The 12471-nt window shown below is 36.4% G+C and overlaps 1 long non-coding RNA gene across 1 annotated transcript in view; it reads left to right on the forward strand.

Moving 5' to 3' along the window:
• Positions 1-3142: 3142 nt before the first annotated feature.
• Positions 3143-12471, forward strand: part of LOC128016901 (uncharacterized) — a 55547-nt gene continuing 46218 nt past the window's right edge. Inside the window, exons 1-4 of the long non-coding RNA XR_008184306.1 lie at positions 3143-7908; positions 8325-8365; positions 9617-9673; positions 10951-11003. This is a non-coding gene — a long non-coding RNA (uncharacterized LOC128016901). The remainder of the gene's footprint in view (positions 7909-8324; positions 8366-9616; positions 9674-10950; positions 11004-12471) is intronic.

Consider the following 12471-nt stretch of genomic DNA (forward strand, 5'->3'; position numbering starts at 1 on the left):
TGCAGTTAGTGCACTGCACAGCATAACATTCTTTGACAATCATTGTAAATCTGACTATTTTATACAAGATCAGATGTGGCAAAGATAGCTTAGAACTGGCTTGTTTGAGATTCAGTGTGCGGTCTTATAGAGACTTAAAGAGACAGTATTACAGAACAGTAAATAAAAAGGTATAAAAAAATGTTATAAAAAGGTGGTCCCTAAAGACCTCCTAATTACACCAAATTAGTACAAACAGACAAATATACTCCACTTGACTGCTGTTTGTAAATCACCTTCATAATGTATTCTACCATGAAAAGGATGGGGTGGGTAAGATTTGATGCTCTTTTATAGCTGGTAAGATCTTATGCCCACTAAGGCTGCTGATTGAAAAAATGTTCTATTTTAATATTTGTTTAAAATTTTATTTATTTCAGGGATGGCAAAGCTGAATTTTCAGCAACCATTATTCCAGTCTTCAGTGTCTAATGATATCATTGTAATTTTTATTTTTATTTTTTGCTCAAGAAACATTTCACAATGTATTATGATTATGTTTTTTTTTTTGAGAAACAGTAAGAATTATTTGCATATTTTAATGTAACATTATGAATGCCTTTACTGTCACTTCACATCAAATAAATAAATCCCTGATGAATGAAAGTATTACTTTGTACTTCCAAAAAAGAAGAAAAAAAAGTTAATGGCGGTGTAACTTGATCCTTACTTCAGGGAAATTGAGGTGTAAAAGTTATACATAAAATGCAGCTAGAAAAAGTAACTAGACATAACATAACACATAGCATAACATTTATTAATAATAGAATAAAATATACTCCATAATGTGCAATATATTATTTAAAGTGAGTGAAGTGACATTCAGCCAAGTATGGTGACCCATACTCAGAATTTGTGCTCTGCATTTAACCCATCCGAAATGCACACACTCAGAGCAGTGAACACACACACACACTGTGAGCACACACCCGGAGCAGTGGGCAGCCATTTATGCTGCGGCGCCCGGGGAGCAGTTGGGGGTTCGATGCCTTGCTCAAGGGCACCTAAGTCGTGGTATTGAAGGTGGAGAGAGAACTGTACATGCACTCCCCCCACCCACAATTCCGTCTGGCCCGAGACTAGAACCCACAACCCTTCAATTGGGAGTCCAACCCTCTAACCATTAGGCCACGACTTCCCAAATACTTATTTGCACAAAAACAATATTAATAATATCAATAATATCACAAACTGTTTGTTTTTGTGGGAAAAACAAGAAAATATCATTACCAATTTTGCTGTAATGGAAACTTTCCCAGCTTGTATTTTGTTCCTGTTCTTCTCCAGTGCAGCGAGTTAAACAGCAGCAGCTCATGTGTCTGTAGTCAAACTGCTCTGTTTCAGTTAGCAGCTTGTCGATGGAGAGAAAGAGAGAGGAGACCATTTGGGCTGATTAAATGTGTTTTAATTACTAGACACTGCATTCCAGTCCTCTCTCTGTCGTATGCTCTTCCTCGTGGCTATAGGTCCAGTTTGATTTCTGATAATTGTGTTTGCTGATCTGGCATGTTTTTGTGACATATTCATGTTTTTTTTTTTTTTTTTTAATACTGCACCAGACATTAACAGCAGGTCCACAGAGGGACAACAAACTGCAGTTACATCTCTCTTCTAATCAGTGCTTTGCAGCTAGATACACTGACTCTTGTACTTCATTTCTGTAACAATGAGACTCAGCCATTACTTATTGTGCTGTGTGACACACAATCAATGTCATGCAGAGCAGCTGATGACTCATTCAGAGAGACCTCAGAGCATGAAGGGTTAACCACTCGTTAGGTTTGATTGTGTGTTTATGAGCCACTTGTGTATTCAGCTGTTTGCACAAACAGTACATTTTAGAGCTATCAAAACTATAAATCCCTAGATGGCAATTGTACTGCAAGTAATATAATCTGATCATTAAACAGAGCGCTCTTAGTAAGTTTTTACAAACATGCAGGGGGTTAAAACCTGACTCTTTCAATTGTAGTTTGAGACGAGAATGGTCTCCATTCAATTGAACTCAAACCCATTGCGTATTTAAGCATTTTGCTTTTGTCCTCTCTTACAAAGTGAGCAAAGGAAACATTTAAGGTTGCATTCTTCCATCTTGACAGGGCAGCTTTAGGGCTGATAATAGGCCATGCCATTGATAGGCTGGAAACACTATTGTTTTAAAGATGTGAGACCCGATCCTGTTTGGAAGGCTGCGATCATTGTGGATTTCAGCTAGCCATGGGTTACACTTCCCTTTCATAGCTGTTTATCATTACATGATGCCCTAAATCCTGCCTGTAGCCTAGCGCTTAGACTCTGAGGTCAAAAGAAACAAAACTCTACTTTGCTGAAGTATCAGTGTCTGTTGAGGCTTTCGCGATCTGGCTGTGACCATGATTGAGTGAATGAGTCATTCCTAAGATAAGGCTGTAATCAGCAGCGCACTAAATGTTCTTTGTTGTACATTCAATTACACGCTAATGAGTAGTGCAAAGTGGAAATCTTTAAATACTTATGCTATTTAAATGGTATATAACTAAAGAAGCAAAGAAGTAAATAATAGAGGTGAAATATGAAAGAGATAACCAAGTAATAAATAAGAGGTAGATAAATAATAGGTAAAGTAGGAAATTATCTACAGCAAACAAGACATATATAGTATTGATCAAATGGTCAAGTGCTTCTTTTGTGATAATGACCATTTTACTGTACCTCCAATATCACGTGGCTACTTGAATATATTTAAATGTAAAATAATTAAGGTAAAGCAAAAATGTACTTTATTTCAAAGTGAAACCTGGAAAATAGACAGCGAGAGAAATATTGTGCAATGCATTTTATGGTTGATATATCACTAAAATAAGGTGTGTTAATAAAATTATGCAAACAATTAAAAACATAATTTATCTAAGCCTTATGTAGCAACTTGCTTTAAAAAAAAAATTGGCTTATAAGTGACGTCTGGACCGAAATTAAAATATTTAATTTAATAACAACATTTTGAAAAAAATAATTACATACTAATAATTGACAGAGAATTCGCGAGTCAACTACTCTGTGAGGCTTTTATTTGTCTCTACTGGACGCTCAGCTTCCGGGTAAATGTTAAAGCACTTCCGCTAAACTTCCTCTGCTTTGCTCTCATTGTTGACAGTTTTTTAACTACTGAAAATAATACTTTTTTGTGGTTTGTTTTTTTGTTTAAAACCATAGTTAAATACCGGATTTGCAGTAGGTATTACGTCTGGAATGACATGTCGCTCGGTTATTAGACGGAGCAGTTTGTGTGGGAAATACTCGCACGTTTTCTTCTTCACTTGTTTGCTAGCTAAGCAACTAGCCGTCTATATCCTGCTATACAGCTGCCTTGTGTCTGCGAATCTGCACTGAAAGCCGAGATTATGTTTCTCGACGTGCTTCTGTTACACTTTTACTTGCTTTAAATAAGCAGTGCAGCATGACATCCGAGGGAATTGTGATTCGGATAAAGACCCCGCTGGGAGACATGGACTCATCTGTGGACTCTCCATCACATCTCAACTTTAATGATCTGCTCGTGAGTGGCTCATCTAACTTTAGTCACAGTGTGCTTTCATGTGCATTCTAGAGAAACAGAGCTTTCATGGAGAATGTCGTTCCCTGATGAGAGGTTTTCAGAGGAGTGCTGATTGACAGCTGTCAGTCAACTGTGTGATGGTTCTCTTGTTTGGCAGGACGTGATCAGAGAATTGTCATGCCTGAAGCCACAGTCACCGCTTTTGAATGTGAGCATTGACGCTGTATTTAAATAGTTTTACTGTTTTCAAGAGAAGTTAGCTCAAAGCCATGCTGTCGTATGTGAGTATCCCTGAGGTATAAACAAAGCTGAGTCCTTTTTTTTTGCTGTTAAACAGTATGGTTTCAGCATAATTTCTTAAATATTTATTGGCAGATTGCCAGCAAAGAACTACATTGCCTCTAATTATAAACAAAGCTCCACCAATCAGAGAAGTCACACAACACTTCCCACAAGAGAGCATTGCATGAAGCATGTACTGTAATGACTTATAACTTACTCACAATATCAGATTTTCACTGCAAAGTTATTATGACCAAAATAATTAATTTGGATATCTATAGAAATTTTAGGCAAAAACTATCAGTCAAATTTATGTTTAAGTTTGTTTTCTACAATAAATCACACCCATAATATAATTCTAGGGAGATGGAGAGAGAGTTGTACAAAAAGAAAGCATACAAAAATAACTGCGTCTTTCTCTTTTTCTGTTTATGATGGGTGGTTACCAGGGTTAAGGTGCTCTGTCAGCAATCATTAGCACGATTGTCAAATCTGATATATTATGATACCTCATCTTGAATCTGGTTGGTTCATCATGATACTCTTCAATAAAAATGCAGTAATGAAATGTCGATGTAGAAGACGGACAAAGAAAAATACTTCTGGAGCCAAGGCTGCTGAAACGTGGATTGTCAGTGTTGCACTCGGTTACAGTTTGTTGTACTAGACTTTTGTATGCTGAAAGTGTTTTTGTTGGAAGGGAAAAGCCATTACAAATCTATCATTCCAGATCTAATCACCCTTGGGGAAAGTGTTTTCATTACTTTGCTGATTGGCAAGGATGACAAGTAGCTACATATTTTCTTTTTTCTCTTCAATTTCTTCAACTGTTTCCAGGCTGCACCTCTTGATGCATCTCTGGCTCGGTTACAGGTGTTAACCAAGCAAGATTAGCAGAGGGATGATTGTAATATTAAAATCCTGTTTATCTGTTATTAGTCATTATTTTTGTGTTGACTTTGTGAGCAGGCACAAAAAATTTGTTTCTCATACATTTAATAAAAAGCTTTCGTAAACTTTTGCCTGATCGCCTATTTAAACTTGTTTTCAAGTCCAGGAATAATGCCTACTCTTGTTTCCTCTCTGCATTATCTTTCTCAGATTTCTGTTTGTTGTTTTCAAAGTTTTTCTTTTGAGACCGCCGTAAAAGTGCTTTCCATACTTACTGCTCACACATTGTGGACACCAAGCGTAATGACTCGTTATAGTTTCTCCCCCTGTGAAGTACAGTGGAAGTTAAATGAACTATCAACTTTTATTATTTATTATTCAATACTTAAAGTTTCGCCTCATTAGAAGCACAGCCCTCCTGGGTAGAGGAATTTTTCAAAATCCACTTTCAGCTGGTGTTGTCTTTTACCCCCCATCAGCTCTCAATGACTCTTGAGTAGCCATGGGCTCCAAAACGACTGCTTCTGCAGGAAAATGAAATCGCTTAGGTTTGATATTTATTTATTTTTAGATGCTTTATCAAAGTTGCACCTCTCAAGGCCATTGCAGTCATTAGCCAGATTAGGCCAGAAGGTGACACACTGACAATGATGTCTCGCGGGTGTCCTGCACTGCCTGAGTGTAATTCAACTTTTTCTCCCGTCTTGATTAATTCTGCGGTCGCCGTGTGGCTGGTTTTGAGACACACGTTCTGACATTGGAGATATTTGCGGGAATGTGTGTGTTCTCATTTGTTATCGCAACAATCTGCAGTAATGCTTGTCTTAAGGAACATGTCTTCAAACATCAGCAAAGAATTCTTTGAGGCCATACTTCCCTGACAGTTAATATTACCGCACGTTGTAGATTGCCTTCCCATCGCATTTTGGTTAACAGCACAACCGAGTCAACTTTTTCTGAAAATTAGTTTTTCCTCCCATGATGCCGTTTGCTCCTCTGGGGAGAGCACAAGCTGCTGAGAAAGGGGGAATTTAATATGCGTGTTACATGTTCAGAAGCTTGCGCTTACATTTAACCGATCATTGTGGACATATTTCAAGCGTGCGCCCTTTGCCTTGGTGGCGCTTGGGGTCTCTTTGGGGGCCTTTATAAATTTGCTTCAATTAATTCCATCTGAAAGGATCTACTGTTATGTAGACTTAATAGGAATAAAGAGATGACTTCTTGCTTTACAGGTGCGTAAGCTAATTCGCCAAGCTCTCTGGTGGAATCCGACCTTCAAACTGTCTTCGCTGCACGTTATTTATTTATTTATTTAACTCCAGCAGTTCTCATCAGTCTTGTGGTCTCCGAGACCTCTCTATCGCTCTTCTGGGGTCCCAGTGAGGTGCTTGTTACCATCAGCCTTTCCAGGATGTTAGTTCAAAGTTAAAGACTGACCCATGTCAGATGTAGCATCGCTAACACACCCACACACCCACACACACTCACAGGCATTGATCTCCCAGGCTGGGCCGGCTAATTACGGAGCGCTTTACTCAGGGTGTGTTAATGATCGGGGTCCAACAGAGCGGAGGTCCGACGACTCTGTTCCCTCCAGCTCTCAAGCTGCCGTCTTGTGATCAAACTGCCTTTAGTTATTGTCCAACAAAGGGAGGTTTCTTTTAATACACCGTTACAGATTAGTTAGGTAATTGCAGCCCTAATCGATAAAGCAACCGAGTGGAAAATGAAAGGTGTGTGTTTTGGTAGAGCTACATGGTTTCAGCGCCTGCAGGCAGTGCAGAGAGGTGACAGTGATAAATAGGGTATTTAATAACAGCTGCTCTAACACTGCTTCCTCTGCATGTCCTCGCGCACGCTCCGGCGTGTTCATCATGCATTCGCACGCAGCGGAGGGACGGGACTGTACCACCGGCCCCTCAGTTAGGCTTGCTTTTGACCTTTGTCTTGTTCTGCCTTTGTCCCTCTTTCTCTCTGTCGCTGTCTTTCTTTCAAACGCTGACACTCTCCCCTCCTCTCTTGTCCATCTGGATCTGTGGTTTTTAATGGCTTTATTGTGTGTGATGGGGGCTCTGTGTTTGGGCACAAAGGTCTCGGGCTGGACCGAGAGAAGAGAACGGGCGACCAGATGGTTCTGTTAACCGAAACATCAAATAGAATTTTTCCTTTGGCAGGAGACAAAAATCTGTGCACGTGTTTGAAAGAGAGTGGAGTTCTTTTGGAATAGAATAAGCAAAAGTGCTAGATGTCTTTAAAAACCATTGAATATTTATACAAATGTAAAATAATAAATAAAATATATGAAATTGTTAGGTAATTGCAATTACCTAAATATATATCAAATAAAATATCACATATTAAATACATGTATGAAACCAGTTTCTGTATTAAAAATACAAGATCAGTTTTTGATATTGATTATTTATAAATATATATAATGTAAATAGAAATACATCATAAATAATATAGAAAATAACAAATAATGTAAAATATTATTTAGTTTTTCATACATATATGCGAGTATGTATACACACACACATATAATATCACGTGAAGCTTTGAACATTGAATGTACAAGTAAATGTACAGGGTGATGATTACAAAACAAGTATTTAAAAACATTTTTTAATGGTATAATTAAAGAAATTATTATTTTGAATAATTAAAGCTAAAACAAAATACAACAAAAAGCTTGCCATGACATTAATAATATCATAGGTTTATAAATGCCAGTCTCCATTTCAGCCTATTATGCAGAGTAATTAATTAATAGGCAGCCGTTGCTGGCAGATTGCTTTCCGTCAGGCTGAAATGAGAAAACTCAATGATTGGTCTGCGCTTGGCAGCCATTACAACGGATGAATTGATAAAGAGGGTGACTGGTGTTTCAAAAAGATTCGTTTCGCCTCTTTTCTTTTCCTCCCAACATGCAAGTGACTCGGTGAGAAAGAGAATGCATTGCTTTTAATCCATGGGACTTTTTTCTGAAAGACCTTCATCGAGCCTAATATTGATTCTGTGTGTGATATACTGTAAAAATGAATTGGGCTGCTTTTTAAGAGTTTTGTTTGCACTTTATTCTCTGCTGTATTGCAACACAGTAATGGAGCAACGCATCAATGGACTGTTACCTGTGCCTTTACAGATATTGCCATGAGGTGTGTATGGTGTGTTAGTGTGCTGGTCCAAATTACAGTTCAATACCACAACAGTAAACGTGCCCGAGGGCCACCTAGACCCTAGATCACCGTTCAAAACCCCATACTCAGCAATAGCCTGCTCTGGTGTGTGTGTGTGAGCATTTTCCATTAGTTAAATTTCCACTTTATGTCATCCTCAATGGCTTCGGAGAGACAAATAAATACCAGTTTGGTTTTGTGAAGCCATTTCTTTCTGAATGCATGCATTTACACACGTACAAAATTCTTTATGAGAGTTAAAAGCACCCTAAGCTGCATCTCCGCATGTCTGTTTTAGATAGACACATTCTGTCATTTTAAACATCTAATACGTTCTGCTCATATTCTTTTTCTCTGGCATCACGTGATCTACAATCTAGTCAATTTTCTTTCAGCCAGTAAGACCCCAGGGATCCACAACATACACGGCCTGGAGGTATGTGCCTCATTGATGGTTTCAGCAGAGTTGGGCATGGATTGGTTATGCTGTGTAACACTTATTGAAATGTCAATTGAAGTCAAGACTCTTTCTCTGTCTGTCCCTTATTTTCTACCCCCATTAATGCCTTTCATTTGTATTTTTTTTTAATCTGCTAAAATAATAATTATTGGTTCTTTTTTCGATGTTGCTTTATAAAATATTAAAAGTTTGTGTGATGATTCAAAAGTTTGGGGTCGGTGGAATTTTTTCTATCATTTTGGAAGTCTCTCATGCTCACAACAGCATTTATTTGATCATAAATACAGTCAAAAGTTAAAACGGCAATATTATGAACTATTATTGCAATTTAAAATGTATTTTAATATAGATCCAAATGTAATTTATTCCTGTGATGGCAAAGATACATTTTCAGCAGCCATTACGCCAGTCTTCAGTGTCACATGATCCTAAATTATTCTAAGATTATTCTGCTGTAGTGATCAAGAAACATTTATTAATATGACATTTTTTTGCTGCTTAATATTTTTGTGTTTTTCTTTTTATCACATTTCTTCAGGATTCTTTGATTAATAGACATTGCTTTGATGAATACATAAGAACAGCATTTATTTGAAATGGTAATCTTGTCTTTGCTGTTAATTTAATTAATTAACATGTCCTTGCCAAACAAAAATATGAAGTTCTTTAATAAAAAAATCTTAGGGTAGTATAGTTTACGCTTACCTAAATAGTATGATATGGACCATCTTATTCTTGTTTTGTTCTTGTTTTTGTTTAATTCTGGATTAATTGGCTTGAAGAGGATTAAAAAACCCTGATAAACCGATCTAAATGAGGTCTTCATAGACACTAATTAAGAAGAGAATCACTGCTTTATTGCACTACACTATACGACCTTAGACCTCAATTAATCGAGACTGTTTTTCAGCTTCTTCCTTCATTCTCCCGCTGTGATCTGTTAGCGTGGCTCTGACCATAAGCAGCTTCTTGAATCCTCTTTAATGACAAATAAAGGACATGATGTTGATTTCATTCTTCTTCTTTTTTTCATGTATCCAAGGTTGTTCACAGAGTTATATTTAATTTTGTCTAATAGATGAAGTGACCCCTTTCCTCAAGCCTCTCTCTTTATTTTTCTCTGTCTCCCCCACAAAAGCCAATTAACCTTGCGGCCAAACCAGGCAGTTTGCTGTTGAATCACAGGTTAATTAGCAGAGGGCTCTGATTGTCTTTGTTTGCCCGCAGGTGAACATGCGGCCCGAATCCTCCAGTGACAGGGGCTCCTCTGCGGTCCAATGATAGGTGAGTGATCCCAGATCATGCCTGCCCTCATTGAGAGAAAAATCTTATTACCAAGATTAACTTTGTTTAGAACCGCAGCTATATTTAGAGTAAAGGAACTGCATTAATGATATTTTTTCTAAAATTCTGTTTGGATCAGCTGTGTTTGACGCTATTAAACACACTCAAATACACTTCTAGAGTAATGCCTCAAGATTTTCTACATTGCTTGGTAAACAACTTCGAGTTCTGAACTATATTACCAAGCAGTGAATCTCATATTAGCAGAAATGTTTTTAACTTTTATAATAAAAATGAATGTTTCTTGAGCATCAAATCAGAATATTAGAATGTTTTCTGATGGATCATGTGACTGAAGACTGGAGTAATGGCTGATGAAAATTAAGCTTTGACATCACAGAAATACATATAATTTATATTAAAATATTTGTATTTGTATTATTATTATTTTATTATTTTGTACTTATATTTAACATTATTACTGTTTTTGCTGTATTTTTAATCCAAAATATTATTGACCCTTTTTTTACAGAACTTTAGAACTTATTGTGTGTTAATTGCAATGTAATTCCTGTTTCTTTATGGATTATTTTATCCCATTATGGTGACTTTGTGCTTTGGAAACAAGTCATGATATAAGTAGAAAAGCTTTAAGAAGTAATTAAAGGAATATATGTGTGTGTGTGTGTGTGTGTGTGTGTAAATATATATATATATATATATATATATATATATATATATATATATATATATATATATATATATATATATATATATATATATATATCATTATTATTATTATTATTTTTATTTTCAGAAAAATAAAATATTAATCAATAGGGCCTTGTTGTGAACAGTTGCAGTTTAGCTTTTAAACATTGTTTTAAGCGGAGTTAAAGGTGATCTTGATTAATTTCTTTATAAGGATATCAATAATGTAATTCTCTTTACAAGAGAAAGAGAAATGCTATCAGGAGTTTGCAGTCTTCATATCCTGAATATAGAGCAGAAACATTGTTTTCAATGCTAACTGGATTTCGTTATTAGAGAATGAAAACCCTGCACAGAAGAAAGCTGAAGGCCAGCATGTGTATTCAGCAGTGATGTAAAGAAGTGAAGTGCAGCAGATCATACTAGACAAATAAGTCTCGTCTTACATTTATAATGTGAAGTAACTGCTCTGTCTGAACAATTTACTCATCATGATTCATGACAGATTTTTGAGGCATCTTGTATAAAATGTTATACTTTTATATTGTCTTTTTGCTTATATGCAGTTTAAAGAAATCTTCAGCTGAGTGAGCTTAAGAAGATTTTGACAAATGGACAGGTATAGTAGCCCTCCCTTCACATCACACACACTTTTACTTCAGCATTCATTTTGATACACACACATACTGCACAGTATTCCCACTTCAACTGAATCTGATTATCCTGTTAGTGCTTGCCATCACTTATCCCATTTCATTTGTCACCATAGCCTGTTTGTGAATGTGCAAAGGCATCTATTGATTGCTCCTAACGGGCTGTTCACTGACCCTTTCTCTGTGGCATGGTTGAGATCTTTATCTTGAGTGATCAGAGCTGTATCTGTGTGTCCTTCTGCCCACCCCTTCCTGCTTTCCCTGTCACTTTTCCTCCCCCCTCCACAGGCCCCCAGTATACCAGTCTGTCAACTAAAGTGTGTCAGATAGACAATGAATACAGTCACATCCCCTGTGACACCTGTAACATACAGTTAATGGAGCACTAGCCTGTTTGTGAATGACACACACACACACACACACACACACACACACACACACACACACACACACACACACACACACACACACACACACACACACACACACACACACACACACACTTCAGCCTAATCTAATGTCTTAGTCTAATGAAGCATTGGCTTCACATCAGGTCCGGTTCACATTCCCCTACAACAACAACACACAAATACTGACACCTAGCTAGACACATTAGCCATCACAAAACATATATATAGCATATACTTTTTGATATATGGAAATAATACTATATTACTTGGTAGATTTAATTTTAATGAAATATAATAATAATAATAATAATAATTAAAAAAATAATGATGATAACATATTAACGAAAAAATGCTGCTGCTATTAAAAATAATAACATTTTTGCTATTATTATTATTATTATTATTATTATTATTATAAAATTTTTATAATTTCTTTATATAAATGTTTATTGTCAAAAAAATATCTCATGGCTTTAATATGATTCAAAAAGTTCTGATTCAAAAGAAAACATGTTGTTCTGAACTCCGTTTACGTGGGAGTTTAATTTGTTTAATTTGTTACCTGAATGTATCAGTTCAAAGCTGGATCTGAAAATAGTCCTCCGCGGTTGAAATGATCAACTGCATTTACAGGTCTGGTCAGAAAATTACCAGAGTGATCTTCACAATGGTTTTCTGTTTTATGCCCTATGGAATCTGCTTCTTGTCGTTACAGACCCCTTAAGTTATGAAAATCCTTAGTGGTTAAACCATTTTGAGAGGTTTGTTGCAATTTATGAAGGTAAATTAGTAGCAAAACTTGAGTGCATGTTGATTCGAATGTGAGAACTTGTCATATTAATATTCGTGTTTATTTTGAAGTTGTATTTGTATTTAAGTTTAAATTTACACTCATGGCTCTGATGTGCAAAGCTGAATCTTACGATTTGCAAGCTCAGGCAATAATCAAAACATCCTTGTTTTGAATCGGAAGTTTTAGCAGATTAATAGCTACAATTGTGACATTCACAAACAGATTAATAGT

The sequence above is a fragment of the Carassius gibelio genome, chromosome A7 (assembly GCF_023724105.1).
Source record: "Carassius gibelio isolate Cgi1373 ecotype wild population from Czech Republic chromosome A7, carGib1.2-hapl.c, whole genome shotgun sequence".
NCBI lineage: Eukaryota > Metazoa > Chordata > Actinopteri > Cypriniformes > Cyprinidae > Carassius > Carassius gibelio.